This window comes from Aegilops tauschii, chromosome 6 (assembly GCF_002575655.3).
Source record: "Aegilops tauschii subsp. strangulata cultivar AL8/78 chromosome 6, Aet v6.0, whole genome shotgun sequence".
NCBI classification, from domain to species: domain Eukaryota; kingdom Viridiplantae; phylum Streptophyta; class Magnoliopsida; order Poales; family Poaceae; genus Aegilops; species Aegilops tauschii.
This window is the reverse complement of record NC_053040.3, coordinates 189,291,203-189,308,448: the sequence shown is the minus strand read 5'-3', so window position 1 is coordinate 189,308,448 and position 17,246 is coordinate 189,291,203.

The window sequence follows — 17,246 nt, the reverse complement described above, 5'->3', positions numbered from 1 at the left end:
GCCAAATGGATGGACATGATTGCCTAAGAACTCCCTCTAGCTATCTATGCTTTTCTCGTCTCAAACTCTATTCAAGCTACATCACAAAGTTTGACCAAGTCAGATTCGAACCACTCTGTGTGAGGAGCACTCGGAGTCCGCGATTCGTCATAGACTTAAACTTCCAAAACCTCTTTGTGCACTTCGATCTGACCGAGAAATCCATTTCGGTCCAACCGAGTTCACTAAGCTGATCTAGGTTTTCATCTCGGTGCAACCGATTTGAACACTTTGGTCACACCGAGTTGCAGCAACCGCTTGCGATTCTGCAATCTCGGTGCCACCGAGTTGTTCCACTCGGTCACACCGACAGGGTCGGGATATAAATACCCACGGGTGAGACTTTGAAAATTTCTTCGAATTCTCTCAACCCGCGCGTGTCCTGCTCTGCCTCCCCGAGTCTCTGGATCATCTCCTCGCCGCCAACGGCCTCCCGCCGTTGGATTCTGCCGCCGTCGACGGAATCTGCTTCGCCATCGCTACTGTAGCGAACACTCGCCGTTCTAGGGGTCTGCTGACAGTTTGCCTGCAAGATGTCTGATCAAAGTGACAACCAGAACAGGTCAGAGGAACATGTGCAGATGAGTGATGGCTCAGATCCCTCTAGCACTTCTGATGATGGAAGCAGGAGCACCCCAAGCAACTTGCCAAAGGCAACCACCAGGTCTAGGAAGAAGAGAACCTCAGAATCATAGGATGAGGACTATGTGGCCACTGAGGAGGAAGTAAGCTCCAAGAAGAAGGTGCTAAAGAAGGAGTATGGCACAGCTGCTGCAAGTAAGCCAGGACTGAACAAGAAGGCACCTGCAAGGAGGATGCCAATGTCAAAGCCAAGGAAAGTTGCCACAGGTGAAACTATAAAGTTCACCATTGAATGTGAAGAAGAAGCAGCTGGTGAGGACAAGAAGAAGAAGAGGGCAAGAACCACTACTGCCAGAATTCTTGGCAAGCCCTGAATGAAGAGAGATTCTGAAGGAGAAGAAGAAGAGGAAGAGGATGTTGCACTAGCACCCAAAGCACATAAGCTCATGGGGGATGCTATAAAGGCAGGGGCTGCTCCATCAAAGCCCAAAACAACTCCCAAAGCTCAAACTCAGAAGCCCCCAAAACCCAAGAGGAACACCAGAAGTATTCCAGCAGAGGAGAAGAACAAGGCCCCAGTGCCTGAGCCTGAAGAAGAGGAAGCTGAAGCCCAAGTGCTAAGGAAGCTAAAGCCAAAGATCCTTGATCATAATGATGCACATCCTGTTGCAGAAGATATGAGGATCAGAAAGGATGCAGGACTGAGATTGTGGAGACAATCCGATCCTTATGCTGCGAGGAGGAGAACAACAGTTGACTATAGGTTCCATACAAAGGAACAACAAGATTTCTATGAGACTATCCTGCTTGACAAGAAGCCCATAGTGTGTGACATGAGATGGGTGGACTGGGAGTACATCAAGGAAAATGAAGATCACTATCGAGGAGTCTATGACAGCTTCAAGGCTTGTGGAGTAGATACATTTGTTGGACAGAAGCTCACCAAATGGAATGATGAACTGATCATGCAGTTTTACTCCACTGCTCATTTCTATCCAGATGGGAGGATAGTATGGATGTCTGAGAGTACAAGGTACCAGTCCACAGTTGAGGAATGGGCTAATCTGATAAATGCCCCTGAAGAACATGAGGATGACTTGGATGTATATGCCGACAAGAAAAGGATCACAACTCAATGGCAAACATGTACAAGGAGATCTCAGATAAGGCTTTGGAGACTCATAAGCTTGGATCAGTACATTACCTGTTGTCTGGTCTGCCTACCATCAACTGGATCCTTAGGCACACATTGCTACCCAAGTCACGAGATCAGAAGATGATCAGGGGACATGCTATCAATTTGCTACATTTGTTTGATGTGCCTCAGAAGTTCAAGCTCATGAGTTTGATTGTAGAGACAATCAAAAGGGCGGCTGCTGACCAGAAGAGAAGCTGTGGGAATTCTCCACACATTCAGGAGCTCATCAACTCCAAGACGGGCACAGGTACATACTTGTTGGACAAGGAGCACCTTCCTCTGCATCCTGATTTTGAAGACAATACTGTTGTGATGAATGAGGAAGACCCCACATCTGTGCAAGCACATGAGAAGAGAGAGAAGGCAAGGGCAGAGAAGGCTACAAGGATGCCAACTATTGAAAAGGCATCTCAAGTTTTCTTGAAGAGCAAGCAAGATCAGCTTGGATATCTGATCCAATCCACTTTGAGGATTGAGAAGGGCGTGGCCACCCTGACTCAAAACCAGGAGAGCTTGGAGAGGATCATTGAGAAGAAATTCTATGATCTTGATGTCAAAGTAACTGAGATTCAGTCAGTGGTTGAGAAACTTCAGGAGGAAGTGGAGGAGAAGAAGGGCAAGTCTACTACAGATACCTTTGCTAGAGTGCCCAGAAGCCAGAGGTCTGCTGCAGTGCCTATCCCAGACACTAGAGCTACTACATCTGCACCAGCAGCCACAGCCTCAGTGCCACCAGCTCCAGCAGCCACTCCACCAGCTCCAGCTACATCGACAGAAGCTTTCGTCCTTGAAGTCATCTCTACACCACCTCATGAAGGCCAAGCTTGAGAGACGCATAGCACTATGCATATTTGAACGTTTTGGTAACTTGTTGCCAAAGGGGGAGAAATATGTATAGATCATAGCCTTCGAGAGAGAGAGAGTGTGTGTGTTGTTTTGTTTCTCTTTGCATTTTACTTGCTTCAACTTTATTGTGTGTTTGCTTGCTACATTATGTCTTTTGTGAGATACTTGGATGATCATGTGATTGATCATTTGCTACCTTAAATGCTTGTTTGGATGATACTATCTTTTATATCTTATATATGATCATTCACTTGCTTGGTGATGAGTGCATGCTTTTAATTTCTATCATTTTGAGCGCTCCACCAAGATGTATGTGACATGGAAGAGTGACCCATGATCCTAACACATTGTGCATTTGCAGTCCAAAGCAAATTTTAAATAATGCACAAATTTAGGGGGAGCTCTTGCTTATCACATACTTCTCAAAGCGACAATGTATTTCAATCTTATTATCATTTGTCGAAGCTTTGATCTATAAGTTGTCATCAAGTACCAAAAAGGGGGAGATTGAAAGTGCAACTATCCCTGGTTGGTTTTGGTAATGATTAACAACATATAGCTCATTGAGCTAACACTATTTCAAGATAAATATTTCAGGAAAGCTCAATGATTGGCATGGCATGGATTAGAAAGTGGACCCCTAAAAATGCTAAGGACAAAAGATTGGCTCAAGCTCAAAGCACAGGACTCTACATTTTATTTTTAGTGATCCAAGATCACATTGAGTCCATAGGAAAACCCAATACTATCAAAAGGGGTGAGGTGTTGCTTAATGAGTTTCTTGCTCAAAATGTTTAGTGATATGCTCCAAAAACCCTCAACTACTTTCTCATATCCACATATGTCCCAAACCAAAAGTCAAACTTGGCCCCACCAAAACTTTGTATATGGCGCCACCGAGTTCTCCTTACATAGCCACTGCCACAAACCCTAGTCACTTCGGTCTCACCGATAGGGATCTCGGTCTCACCGAGATGGGATTGCGAACTCTCTATTTCCCTTCGCAACGTTTTGGCCTAACCAAGATGAGCGATCGGTCCCACCGAGTCTGGAATGCAAACTCTCTGTTTCCTTTTCGTAACGCTTCGGTCCTACCGAGATGAGCGAATCGGTCCCATCGAGTTTGCCTGACCAACTCTCTGTTTGGCTATTACCAAAACTGGTCCCACCGAGTTTGTGTAATCGGTCTCACCGAGATTACGTTATGCCCTAACCTAAATGAAATTGGTCACACCGAGTTGACATATCGGTCCCACCGAAATGCCTAACGGTCACATTATGAACCAAGTCGGTCTGACCGAGTTTTCTAATTCGGTCCCACCGAGTTTGGTGATTTGTGTGTGACGGTAAGATTTTGTGTGGAGGCTATATATACCTCTCCACCCACTCTTCATTCGTGGAGAGAGCCATCAGAACATGCCAACACTTCCAACATATATTTTCTGAGAGAGAACCACCTACACTTGTGTTGAGGTCAAGATATTCCATTCCAACCACATAAATCTTGATCTCTAGCCTTCCCCAAGTTGCTTTCCACTCAAATCTTCTTTTTACCAAATCCAATCCTATGATAGAGAGTTGAGTGTTGGAGAGACTATCATTTGAAGAACAAGAGCAACGAGTTCATCATCAACACACCATCTATTACATTTTGGAGAGTGGTGTCTCCTAGATTGGCTAGGTGTCACTTGGGAGACTCCGTCAAGATTGTGGAGTTGAACCAAGGAGTTTGTACAGGCAAGGACATCGCCTACTTCGTGAAGATCTACCCTAGTGAGGCAAGTCCTTCGTGGGTGATGGCCATGGTGGGATAGACAAGGTTGCTTCTTCGTGGACCCTTCGTGGGTGGAGCCCTCCGTGGACTCGCGCAACCGTTACCCTTCGTGGGTTGAAGTCTCTATCAATGTGGATGTACGATAGCACCACCTATCGGAACCACGGATAAAAAATCTCCGTGTCTACATTGCGTTTGCTCCCTCCAAACTCCTCCCTTTACCTTCATATGCAATTGTATTACATTCCGCTGCTATACTCTTATAATTGCATGTGTACGTTGATTACTTGATTTGTGCTAGGTTGTTAAAATCTGCCAAGACTTAAAATTGGGAAAAGGCTAGATTTTTATTTGGTCAAGTAGTCTAATCACCCCCTCTAGACATACTTTCGATCCTACAGACGGCTCATTACTGCTGGAAAGTGGGGCCTTGTGATTTGACTGCTCGTATAAATGTTGCTGACGACTGGAGGAGTAGCAAAGAACCGCGCGGTATATACTCAAGTTTGCCACTGGATTACTAGTACGATGGAGGAGCGCGAAACACGGCAGCCCAGTGCGATATGGCGATAAAAATGATCTAATTTGCTAGTCATCGATCCCACGGCGCCCGATCATCGTTAGCATTGTTCTATTCGTGCCTCGCAGAGAACGTGACACATGCAGCGGAAGACCCGAGCAAAAGAAGAAACACAGGAGCAAAAGAAGAGGAAGATTATCTGTCGGTGCAACAAACCCTGGGTCTATTGCCAGACTATGCATAGGCACGGGAGCAAGATTACAACACCAAGCCATGCCATAGTAGAAGAGACTAAGATCATCGAAGGACCAACATGTGGATCAAGAAGACGAAGACCAAGCTAGAAGAAGAAAACACCACCATGAGAGAAGCCTCACTTGCCGGGTAGGCAAGCTCGACAAGGATGGGTCACCTCTAGAGAAGGCATCAAAGGCGTCCCGGTAGGGCCTGCCGGGGCTCAAGGAGGCAACAACACCTCACCCAACCACTCCACCACGATCCACGTTGTCTATCAGTACAGTGTCAAGCCGCGACGTGCCCGAGTGGCAGCCATTAGCCACATTTCGCGGCCTCTTTCTACAAGAAATGCCTACAGATGACACCCGTCCTGCGACGTGTCAAGCGAGCAGGCGTGGAGCTGGCGAGACAGCCCGGCAAGGCTTGCCGGGCAACCAGTGACGTGCCATTAAGCGGTGCATTTAATGCACCCTATCAGCCTGCAGAGTTAGGTATGATAGCACTATTTGCTATCTTATCAGTGCATAATGACTACTTTGCCATTGTGGTAACCCCTTGATCTATAAAAGGAGGCCCATGGCAACTATATAAAGGGTTGGAAAGTTAGACTACGCACACACCCATACGCGCGTAGCCACTGTCGCCCCGAGGCAACCCCTGACGGGCAGCATACTACGCCTCACCATCATTCTTCCACCATCAATCCACCAAAGCAGGAGTAGGGTTTTACGCCTCACGGCGGCACGAACCAGGGTAAAATTGCTTGTGTGATCCCTTCCGTGCTGCCCCACGCTTGTCTACTCTTTGTGCAACGCGATGTCCCCCTGCCAAACCAGCAAGGGGCCCTCTGTTCCCATAGGTGGCTGTGGTTTCTCGTGAAATCTTTGGTGCGCCAGATAGGGTGATCGCTTGCGCGAAACTGAAAGCGTGCGTAGCGCGTGATCTTCATCACCATATTCACCTTCGACGGTGCCACCGACCATGGCGCCCAAGAAGAGACCCGGTGCCTCGGCTCATCCATCCACCTCGAAGGCTCCGCTGCCCGTGGCCTCTAATGTTGCGGGGGGTGCAAAGGCACGCGGGGACGTGGACGCTGCTGGGGATGTGGTCAGCATGGGCGGCGCCATCACCACTTCCCCCGTGGCCGACACAGGAGCGGGAGACACCGGAGGGGAACAACATCAACGATGCCCCAGGGGTCACGCTCCGCAAGGTAAGGATGAAGGGGTTATTGCATCTGCGCCCCTTCCTCCCGCCGATGGGCACAGCCGTAGCGATGGTGCTTGGTCCGGGGCGAACCACCGCCCTCCAAACGTCCCCACCAAGGGAGATATCTTGGGCCCGTTCCCTCGAGCGCCTGGGGGATACAGCTACCTCTACGTCGCCATCGACAAGTTCACCAAGTGGGCGGAGGTAGAAGCCGTCCGCACCATCCCGGCCGGCTTCGCGGTCAAGTTCATCAAAGGTCTCGTGAGCCGGTTTGGGGTCCCCAACCGCATCATCACTGACAACGGCTCGCGGTTCACTAGCAATCTCTTCAAGACATATTGTGCTAACCTTGGAACCCAGATCTACTACGCTTCGGTGGCGCACCCCCGGAGCAGTGGCCAGGCCGAATGCGCCAACGCAGAGGTCCTGAGAGTCCTCAAGACCAGGACCTTCAAGAAGAAGCTCGAGGCCTGCGCCAGGGGCTGGCACGACGAGCTCCACTCCGTGTTGTGATCCATCTGCACCACCGCCACCAAGCCAACGGGCGAGACACCATTCTTACTCGTCTACGGGGCGGAGGCCGTCCGCCTGCAGCCAGAGCCCACCTGGACCTGCGGCCGGCAGCTCGTCGGCAAAGAAGCGCGGGAGCTGATGCCAGTTGCCGGCAGGGTTCTCCGACCACACCACGAACTCCGGCAGCACCTCCGCCAAGTGGAAGCACGGCCGGGGAGGCCGCGCGACCATGGCGCGCCTCCCTTCATCGATGGGGCTGCCTCGACATGGGCGGCTCCCACCTTGCGAAGGGGCACCGCCGCGGCCGTGAGGGGCCACAGCGGGGGTCGCGGAGTGCTTGCAAGGACGACCGCGTCCACGCTTGGGCGGCGAAGAGCCAGGCCCCTCCTGGCGAGCCTTCCCCTTCTCCGCGGCCGAAAACCTCTTCGCAGGCGTCATGGGAGTCACTACCGGCAATGGAGCAAGGGAGGAGAAGCGAGCGGGATGAGAAGATGGGCGACGGGGGCTCTGCCCCCTCCCCATTTATAGCAGGAGAAGGCCAACCGTCGACCTCCGTGATCATAGGTAATGATGGTTTTTCCTTGCATGCAGCAGGGACTCGTCAAGTCGGGCGGTTGCCGAGGCAGCGTGGGGAAGCGGAGACGCCCACGTCCAATCAATCGCCACGCGTCGACCAAGGCCGCAGGCTGTTGGGGCCCGCGGCACTCTGCACTTGCCGTTTGGCTTCACCTCGAAGCCAAGTCCGAGCGCGCCTTGGGCCCATGGGCTACTGTCGGCGTTCTGGGAACGGGGGTCCCCAGACTTGCCTGCCTGCGGCCCACGGCATGGCTCCCCTTGCGGCCCAGTGCGGCCCGTCTTCACCAACAAACACTCAAGACCCTCGCAAGGGGCCAAGCCTCGCAAGGCGGACGACACAAGACCTCATCGGGGGTAGTTTCACCAGGCTGGCTCGCGAGGGGCGGAGAGATCAAGGCAAGGCGAACCTCGCGAGGTTCCAATGACGTAAGCCATGAGGACCAAGACCTGGCGGGCGCCAGCACGCACAGTGTCCTCGTTACCTCTTTGGTGCTAAGGAGGCAAGCGCAGGCGAGGAGTATGGAGGCATCAGGCAAAGGTTTCCATATCGGTGCAACAAGACCAAGACCAGCAGGACGACAGGACGGAGGTCACCGTGGAGCCCAAGACGGCGTGACCACCAAAGCCGTTGGCAGGCGAAGACCACCTTTAATCAAGATAGCTTGTACTAGGTGTCCCCCTTCGAATTGGCCGTTGTGGCATCCCTTCCCGCTCAATATTTGGGGAGAGGACCAGGCCTCTATAAATAGGACTAGCCACCATAGTAGGAGAGAACAGATTCAGATCATCCTCGCCCACACAAGTTCACCAAGCACAAGAACATCTCACCTCAGGAGGATGTTCTTCCCTTTGTAATGTTCATCCTCAGTCCAAGAGGCAATCCACCACACCACACTGGAGTAGGGTATTACACCACAACGATGGCCCGAACCAGTATAAATCTCGTGTCTCTTGTGTTGCGAGTTCGTCGAGCTAGGCTTTGAGATTGCTGTGAGGCTGAGGGTGTGATTAGGTAGGGGGAGATCTTCGTGCGCACCCCAGTGTTCGAACCTCAAGGGTTTTGCCGGAACCCGAAATCCGACAGTGGCCTTGGTCCTCTTCCCAAATGAAGGCAGGAAGGGATCCCACAACACCCAAATTCGAAGGGAGACAACTAGTACATGTTATCCTGACAAAAGTAGTCTTCTCCTGCAAAAGCCTCTGGTCGTGACGCTGCGGTGGGCTCGGTATGATCTCCGTCCTGTCGTCCTAGCAGTCTTGGTCTTGTTGCATGAGAATGGAAACCTTCGGCTGATTCCTCGGGACTCAACGCCTGTGCTTGCCTCTTAGCACCAAAGAGGAAACTGCAGCACTACGCCTGCCTGGCCTTGGTTGTCATGGCTCACGTCACCCGAACCTCATGAGGTGGGGCTTGCATAGAAATCTCCGTTCCTCAGGAGCCAGCCTGAGGAGACCGCTCCTGCTGGAGGTCTTAGTGTCGTCCACCTCGCGAGGCTTGGCCCCTCGCGAGGGTGTTGAGTTGTTGACGCTGAAGCTGGGGCATACCAGGGCGTCGATGGAGCCATGCCGTGGGCTGCACACAGGCAAGTCTGGGTACCCCCGTTCCCAGAACACCGACAGTAGCCCTCAGGCCCAAGGCATGCTCGGACTTGGCTTCGAGGCAAAGCCAAAGGTCAAGTTTAGAGAGCCGCGGGCCCTAACCGCCCGTGGCCTTGGTTGACACTTGGCGATTGATGGGATGTGGGCACCCCCACTTCCCCACGCAGCCTTGATATCCGGTAGGCTTGGCGGCCGCCCGCTGCTAGCGCAGCTCTGCATTCATCGCTTGTCGTGCTCGCCCTTGGCTCCTCCTCTTCTCTGTGAAGCCACGGCTCTTCTCCCAGATTCGGCGCTGGTGCCTATCCTTCCCTTCCGCCATGGCCCCGAGGTCGAAGAAGAAGGGAAAGGCCTGCGCTCCCGCCGAATCCCAGTCAGCATTGGAGCCTGCTGTTGAGCGGTCGATGGTGGCCAATTGAGAGGGGTTGGCCAAGATCCATCCGACCCTTGCCGCCGACTCCAACGAGAGGAAGGCGACGACGGCTTGGCCCGCCTCCCGGGCTATGCTCGACATGGAAGCCACCAAAATCCCCATCCATCTTCATGCTCTCTTGGCTGGCCTGATCTCTCCTTTCTCTGATTTATTCAATGCCAAATTCTCGCATTACCAGATCCAGGTGCTGCATCTGGACCCCCAATCCATCATCCTCCTCGCTGTCTTTGCCTTCCTTTGCGAGGCTATGGTAGGCTTCACCCCTTCCGTTGCTCTATTCCTCCATTTCTTCTTGTTTCACCTGGTTGACACCCGCCAGCGCTCAGGGTGCGCGGCCTTCTAGGCCGTGGCGGCGACGATTGGCTCGGGCATCGACTTCACGTTCCACCCAGATGTGAGGGGGTTCCGGAAGCAGTGGGTGTATGTGGATGTTGGCGTGCACAACCCCTTGCTCCTGCTTCCGCAAGTGCCGGCGGCACCCAGCTCCGGCTAGGGGCACGTGAAGCTTGTCGACTGTCGGCTTGCCCTTGTCTGGTCCAAGTTGACCAAGTTGAAGAAGGTCAGGGTGACAACGCCAATGGTGGTGAAGGAATTTGTTTGGTGGCGCATCGCTCCGCTCCAGCGCCATTCTCGCCCAATGTCAGCCTTTACCGGCAGCAAGGACCCCATGAGGCTCTAGGTGCCTGCGCTTCCTTCCAAGACGCTGCGCGCCGTGCTTGAGATTCTGACGGGCGACCCAACGCCTGCTGCGCTTCTGGAGGAGGGCTGCCTCCTGTACCAATGCTCGAACAAGGAGGACTTCATCGGCAGATGCCCCTTTTGATGAGTGGGGGCTGTGCCCGGAGGGCCTTGAAGGGCCTCGCGAGAATCCCATCTCTGTGGCTCCTTTTCTCGTCGACCCTGTGGCGTGCACCCCGGATGAGGACGCAGGGGGTGAACGCCACCAGGTACCGTTGGGGCGACCGCTGGGGAGCGGGTGTTCGCAGGTGCTCCCGAGGTTGTCGCTCCTGAGGCCCTGGCGGGCGCTCCTGAGCGGGTTGCTGACGAGCTGGCGCGACCCGATGCTCCTGAGGCGGTTGCCCCCACAGCTTGGGCGAGTGGTCCTGAGGTGGCGGCTGGTGGGCAGGTGCGGCCCGGCGTCCCTGAGGCTGCCACCCAAGAGGCCCCGACAAGTCTCTCAGCCGCTAAGAGTCACGCCCCGAACCTCGGCTAGCTTCGCCTGAACCTTGAAGCACTCCGCAAGAGGAAAGGGCCTCCAAGCTGCAGTGTTGACGCCTACTGGCCACTGAAGAAGAGCAAGTACATAGCGGTAGACGAGTAAGTACCTTGTCTTCGTGATTTCCCATGTGTCGCGTCCTTTCCTGACAATGGCTCCTCAGGATCCCTTCGGCTAAGGAGGCAAAACCTCCTGGAAAGCGTCCCCCGGAAGTCCTTGCCCCGGTGTTGATTCCGAGCCCTCCGCGCCCGACTCCTGCACGAGCTACCGGGCTGGTCCGGGAGGCGGATGCGCCACTGGGGGGCGTGAGCCTGTGCCTCAAGCATCCTTCCTTCGCGGTCTGGCCTGTGGTGTAGGAGGCATGTCGAGGGCTCGTCCACTGGTCATCTCCGGTGGCTGGGCGATTCCAGCGTTGGTTTCATCTTCGAGCAGCGAGACCCTGCTGCCCAGCGCCTTCGTCGAGGCCCAGGGCGGCCGGGAAGGCACCGGCCTCCAGCCCCCTGCCAGGGGCAGGCGAGCCGCTCCGTGCCTCTCCGTTAGCCCTCGGCGCGGACGGTGGGCTTGGTCGCGCGCTGGAGCTCGCGTGCGGGCGCAGCACTGTCCGCCATGAGCTTTTCCGGGAGGCGATGGGCGCGCTGAGCTGGCTTGGAGGAGAGCTTGCAGACGTCGACGCCCACCTTGAGACAGAGGACCTCCGCTTGGCACGCGAGTGGCACTAGTTGAAGGTCGCCATCAACCTCGGGCATCTTCAGCACGAGCGCGCTGGCGCAAGTGCCGCGGTGTCCCTTGAGGCCTCTTGTGAGGCTTGCGCCTACGCTTTGGAGGAAGCCAGGGCCACCGACTGCCGTCGTGACGCGGCCAAGGAGTGAGAGCGGGAGCTTCGAGCTTCAAACGCCATCCTTGAGTAGCAGATCCGGGCACGCAGGGCTACCCTGGCGGCACCGCCGAGCAGGGCCCCCTCCGATGAGAAGGAGGTCCAGGAACGCGAGGAGGCGCTGGCGCTAGAGGTCTTGGACCGCAGCCTGGAGCTTGAATGGCCGGAGGTGAGGGAGCGCCAGGTAGCCGCGGTTGAGGACGCCGTCGCGGCTTGGGAGGCCAGAATTCGGTAGGAGGTCAACCAAAGTGTGGCGAAGCTTCACGCGGCTCTTGCCAATGAGTACCGCCTGAAGTTTGAGCTTCAGGAGGGCGAGCTTGGGGGCAGGATGATACGTCCATTTTGCATCATGCTTTTATATCGATATTTATTACATTATGGGCTGTTATTACACATTATGTCACAATACTTATGCCTATTCTCTCTTATTTTACAAGGTTTACATGAAGAGGGAGAATGCCGGCAGCTGGAATTCTGGGCAGAAAAGGAGCAAATATTAGAGACCTATTCTACACAACTCCAAAAGTCCTGAAAGTCCACGGAAGTCAGTTTTGGAATATATTGAAAATATTGGGCGAAGAAAGCACCAGAGGGGGGCCACACACTATCCACAAGGGTGGGGGCGCGCCCTACCCCCTGGGCGCGCCCCTACCTCATGGGCCCCCTGGCAGGCCTCCGGTGCCCATCTTTTGCTATATGAAGTCTTTCGCCCTGGAAAAAATAAGAAGGATGCTTTCGGGACGAAGCGCCGCCATCTCGAGGCGGAAGCTTTCGAAACCAATCTAGGGCTCCGGCGGTGCTGTTCTGCCGGGGAAACATCCCTCCAGGAGGGGGAAATCATCACCATCGATCCTCTCATCGGGAGGGGGTCAATCTCCGTCAACATCTTCACCAGCACCATCTCATCTCAAACCCTAGTTCATCTCTTGTATCCAATCTTTGTCTCAAAACCTCAGATTGGTACCTGTGGGTTGCTAGTAGTGTTGATTGCTCCTTGTAGTTGATGATAGTTGGTTTATTTGGTGGAAGATCATATGTTCATATCCTTTATGCATATTAATACTCTTCTGATTATGAACATGAATATGATTTGTGAGTAGTTATGTTTGTTCCTGGGGACATGGGAGAAGTCTTGCTATAAGTAGTCATGTGAATTTTGTATTTGTTCTATATTTTGATGAGATGTATGTTGTCTTTCCTCCAGCGGTGTTATGTGAATGTCGACTACATGCCACTTCACCACTATTTGGGCCTAGGGTCAGGCATTGGGAAGTAATAAATAGATGATGGGTTGCTAGAGTGACAGAAGCTTAAACCCTAGTTTATGCGTTGCTTCGTAAGGGGCTGATTTGGATCCATATGTTTCATGATATGGTTAGGTTTACCTTAATACTTCTTTTGTAGTTGCGGATGCTTGCAAGAGGGGGTTAATCATAAGTGGGATGCTTGTCCAAGGAAGGGCAGTACCCAAGCACCGGTACACCCACATATCAAATTATCAAAGTAACGAACGCGAATCATATGAGCATGATGAAAACTAGCTTGACGATAATTCCCATGTGTCCTCGGGAGCGTTTTCCTTTATATAAGAGTTTGTCCAGGCTTGTCCTTTGCTACAAAAAAGGATTAGGCCACCTTGCTGCACCTTTTTTACTTTTGTTACTTGTTACCCGTTACAAATTACCTTATCACAAAACTATCTGTTACCTATAATTTCAGTGTTTGCAGAGAATACCTTACTGAAAACCGCTTGTCATTTCCTTCTGCTCCTCATTGGGTTCGACACTCTTACTTATCTAAAGGACTACGATAGATCCCCTATACTTGTGGGTCATCATAGGACCGCCGCCCTCAGGACGAAGCTAGACGCAGCAGAGCAGCACGAGTAGGCTGCCAAGGAGGCCTAGGCTTCCACTTAGGCCGACCTGGCCTTCAGCAGTAGATTGCGAGCGCCACGTCTCTCGTGAAGAAGAACACGAACGAAGTGTGGCGCCGTCGGATGATGGATCGCATGTGTTCCTCGATGCTCCAGGGCCTCCGGGTCGGGGCCAACCGGGCCTTGGAAATCATCTGTGAGGAGAGCATCACTCATCCGCGCGAGGATGATGACGCCAGCCATCTTTGCTTCTTCACCCAAATCGCGACTTGCTTGGAGGACCGGGCCGCGAGGGCCCGTCAGCTCATCGAGGAGAGAAGTCGGGGCCTTCTTGGTCGCGTGTTCTCGCGCATCTTCAGTCACCTCCTCAACCTTGACCCTCATTTTGACTTGGACACCGCCATAGCCCCCGTGCCCAAGGTCATCCAGGACAACCTAGAGAACTGGGTGGACGACCATGTGGACACCCTGGTCGTAGAGTTTGCTCCCGAGGATGACGTGGTCGTGATCGCAGCTGAAGAAGGTGGTGCGGATGATGATGAAGACGACGCCAGCGATAGCGCGGGTAGCACAGATGAAGGCGACGAGGACGGCGTTGAAGGCAGCACCTCCGACTAGGCCTGCATTTCCCCATGCCTTGACATGTATGCAAAAACCTTTGAGCATGGCCCCGCGGGGCGTGAAAGCATTTTTTGAAGGGGGGGCCTTATAATGTATGAAATGATGATATGCCTGTAAAATAGGGTTTGGAATGTGCCGTTGCGAGCCTGCGGGCTCCTGAGCGGAGTAGTTGTTGCGCCTTATCTTTGGTTCCGTAGGTCTTGAGCGGGTCCTGAGGTCACGGAAGCGCCCTTCTGCTGAGACGTTCCCCTAAGGGCTCACGAGGTTTTAAGCCTCCCGAGGAGCCTACTGTGTAACGCCCACGATGCGGCTGTATCTCCCACGTGTCGAGGCACGACTTAGAGGCATAACCGCATTGTAGGTATTGTCGCAAGAAGGGTCATCTTCACACAATCCCATGTAATGAACAAGAATGGGATAAAGAGAGTTGGCTTACAATCGCCACTTCACACAATACATAAATAAATTCATACATCATCCAAACTACACACATAGACCGACTATGGTCAAATCCAAAAGAAAGGAAGATAACCCCAAATGCTAGATCCCCGATCGTCCCCAACTGGGCTCCACTACTGATCATCCGGAAACGAAACATAGTAACGACCACGTTCCTCGTCGAACTCCCACTTGAGCTCGGTTGCGTCACCTGCACTGGTATCGTCGGCACCTGCAACTGTTTTGGTAGAATCTGTGAGTCACGAGGACTCAGCAATCTCACACCCGCGAGATCAAGACTATTTAAGCTTATAGGAAGGGTGGGGTAATGAGGTGGAGCTGCAGCAAGCACTAAGCATATATGGTGGCTAACATACGCAAATGAGAGCGAGAAGAGAAGCAACGCAACGGCCGCGAAGCTAGAGGTGATCAAGAAGTGATCCTGAAACTGCTTACGTTCATACATAACCCAAACCGTGTTCACTTCCCGGACTCCGCCGAAAAGAGACCATCACGGCTACACACACGGTTGATGTATTTTAATTAAGTCAAGTGTCAAGTTCTCTACAACCGGACATTAACAAATTCCCATCTGCCACATAACCGCGAGCACGGCTTTCGAAAGATAATACCCTGCAGGGGTGTCCCAACTTAGCCCATTATAAGCTCTCACGGTCAACGAAGGATATTCCTTCTCCCGGGAAGACCCGATCAGTCTCGGAATCCCGGTTTACAAGACATTTCGACAATGGTAAAACAAGACCAGCAAAGCCGCCCGAATGTGCCGACAAATCCCGATAGGAGCTGCACATATCTCGTTCTCAGGGCACACCGGATGGGCAAGACGTCGGGTTGGCATAGACCCTGGTTGCTCAGGGGGCGTCGGACATCGCCCAGTTTGGACCAACACTCGAAGGAGCACTGGCTTGGGGGTTTAAATAAAGATGACCCTCGGGCTCGCGAAAACCAAAGGGAAAAAGGCTTAGGTAGGCAAATGTAAAACCAAGGTTGGGCCTTGCTGGAGGAGTTTTATTCAAGGCGAACTGTCAAGGGGGTCCCATAAATCACCCAACCGCGTAAGGAACGCAAAATCAAGGAACATAACACCGGTATGATGGAAACTAGGGCGGCAAGAGTGGAACAAAACACCAGGCATAAGGCCGAGCCTTCCACCCTTTACCAAATATATAGATGCATTAATTAAATAAGAGATATTGTGATATGCCAAAATATCCATGTTCCAACATGGAACCAACTTCAACTTCACCTGCAACTAGCAACGCTATAAGAAGGGCTGAGCAAAAGCGGTAACTTAGCCAAACAACGGTTTGCTAGGAATGGATGATTAGAGGCTTGGCATGGCAATATGGGAGGCATGACATAACAAGTGGTAGGTAGCGCAGCATAGCAATAGAGCGAACAACTAGCAAAGCAAAGATAGAAGTGATTTCGAGGGTATGGTCATCTTGCCTGCAAGGTTCTCAGAGTTGTCGAAAGCTTGATCCTCGTAAGCGTTCTCAACAGGTTCCTCGTAAGCGTACTCGTCTCCCGGCTCTACCCACATTAAAAACACAACCAATGGAACCACAATCAATCACGGTGCAATGCACAAGCAACATGATGCAATACATGCATGATATGCGAGATGTGATATGCGATGCATATGCGTGCTCCGGAATAAAAAGGATGAACAAGGCATCAACTTGGAAAGCCAAGTATGCCGCTGGAAAGATTAGATGATTTCGGTCGAAATCGATATAAAGATCACCGGAAACGGATGCACGGTTTGCAAATGGCAAGCAAAACAAGAATGACACAATTCTGTGATTAACAGCATGATGACACTTCGAATACATAAAGAAACTATGCTACAGCACCCCAACATAGCAACAAAGCATATGGCAGTGATCTACAAGAGATGCTTGAGAAAAGATGAACACTGAGCTACGGCTAAATCACACAATAACAGGTCCAAACAAGCATGGCAAAAGTGCAAAAGATATCAGCTTCACAGACTTGGTGAAAATACTGAACATGGCATAAACAGCATCAGGTAGAATTGTTCAGAGCAAGCAATCAACATGCTACAGGAACTTGTCATAGAAAAACAAGGCATGAAATGAATCTACTAAATTCTTAGAACAAAAGTCCCTTACTGATCATGAGCCAAAAAGGCACAGAAGATATGATGGCACCCATGTAAACATAGCAAGTTTCGTTAACAGGTTTCAGACTTAGCAGAAAACAGAGCATGGCATTAACAGAATTATGAAGGCATCTTTGTGAGCTCGAATCACTCATCACAAGGACATGCATGAAAAAACAAGCATACCAACAGAAAGAAGACATGTTCATGAAGCTATCCATGGCAAGAGCAGGTTCTTAGCATTTATAGATCAACTACAACAACCTTGGCAAAATTGAATAGCATGTTAACATTCTGCCAGGAACATTTTGATTGCACACATCAAATTCAACAAAAATAATAAAACATCAAGTTCTGATAAGTAACAGTAGTAAACATCATATAGCACTCTTGCATCAGAGATTTGAGCACCCAGATAAACTCAAATGAGCATGGCACAATGAAACAAAATGAAGAGCATCTCCTGATGAACATTCCGATATATCACACGCATGAAACGGAGCACTATGCAAGTAGATATGATGTGATGAAGGGAGCCACATAATATGAGCA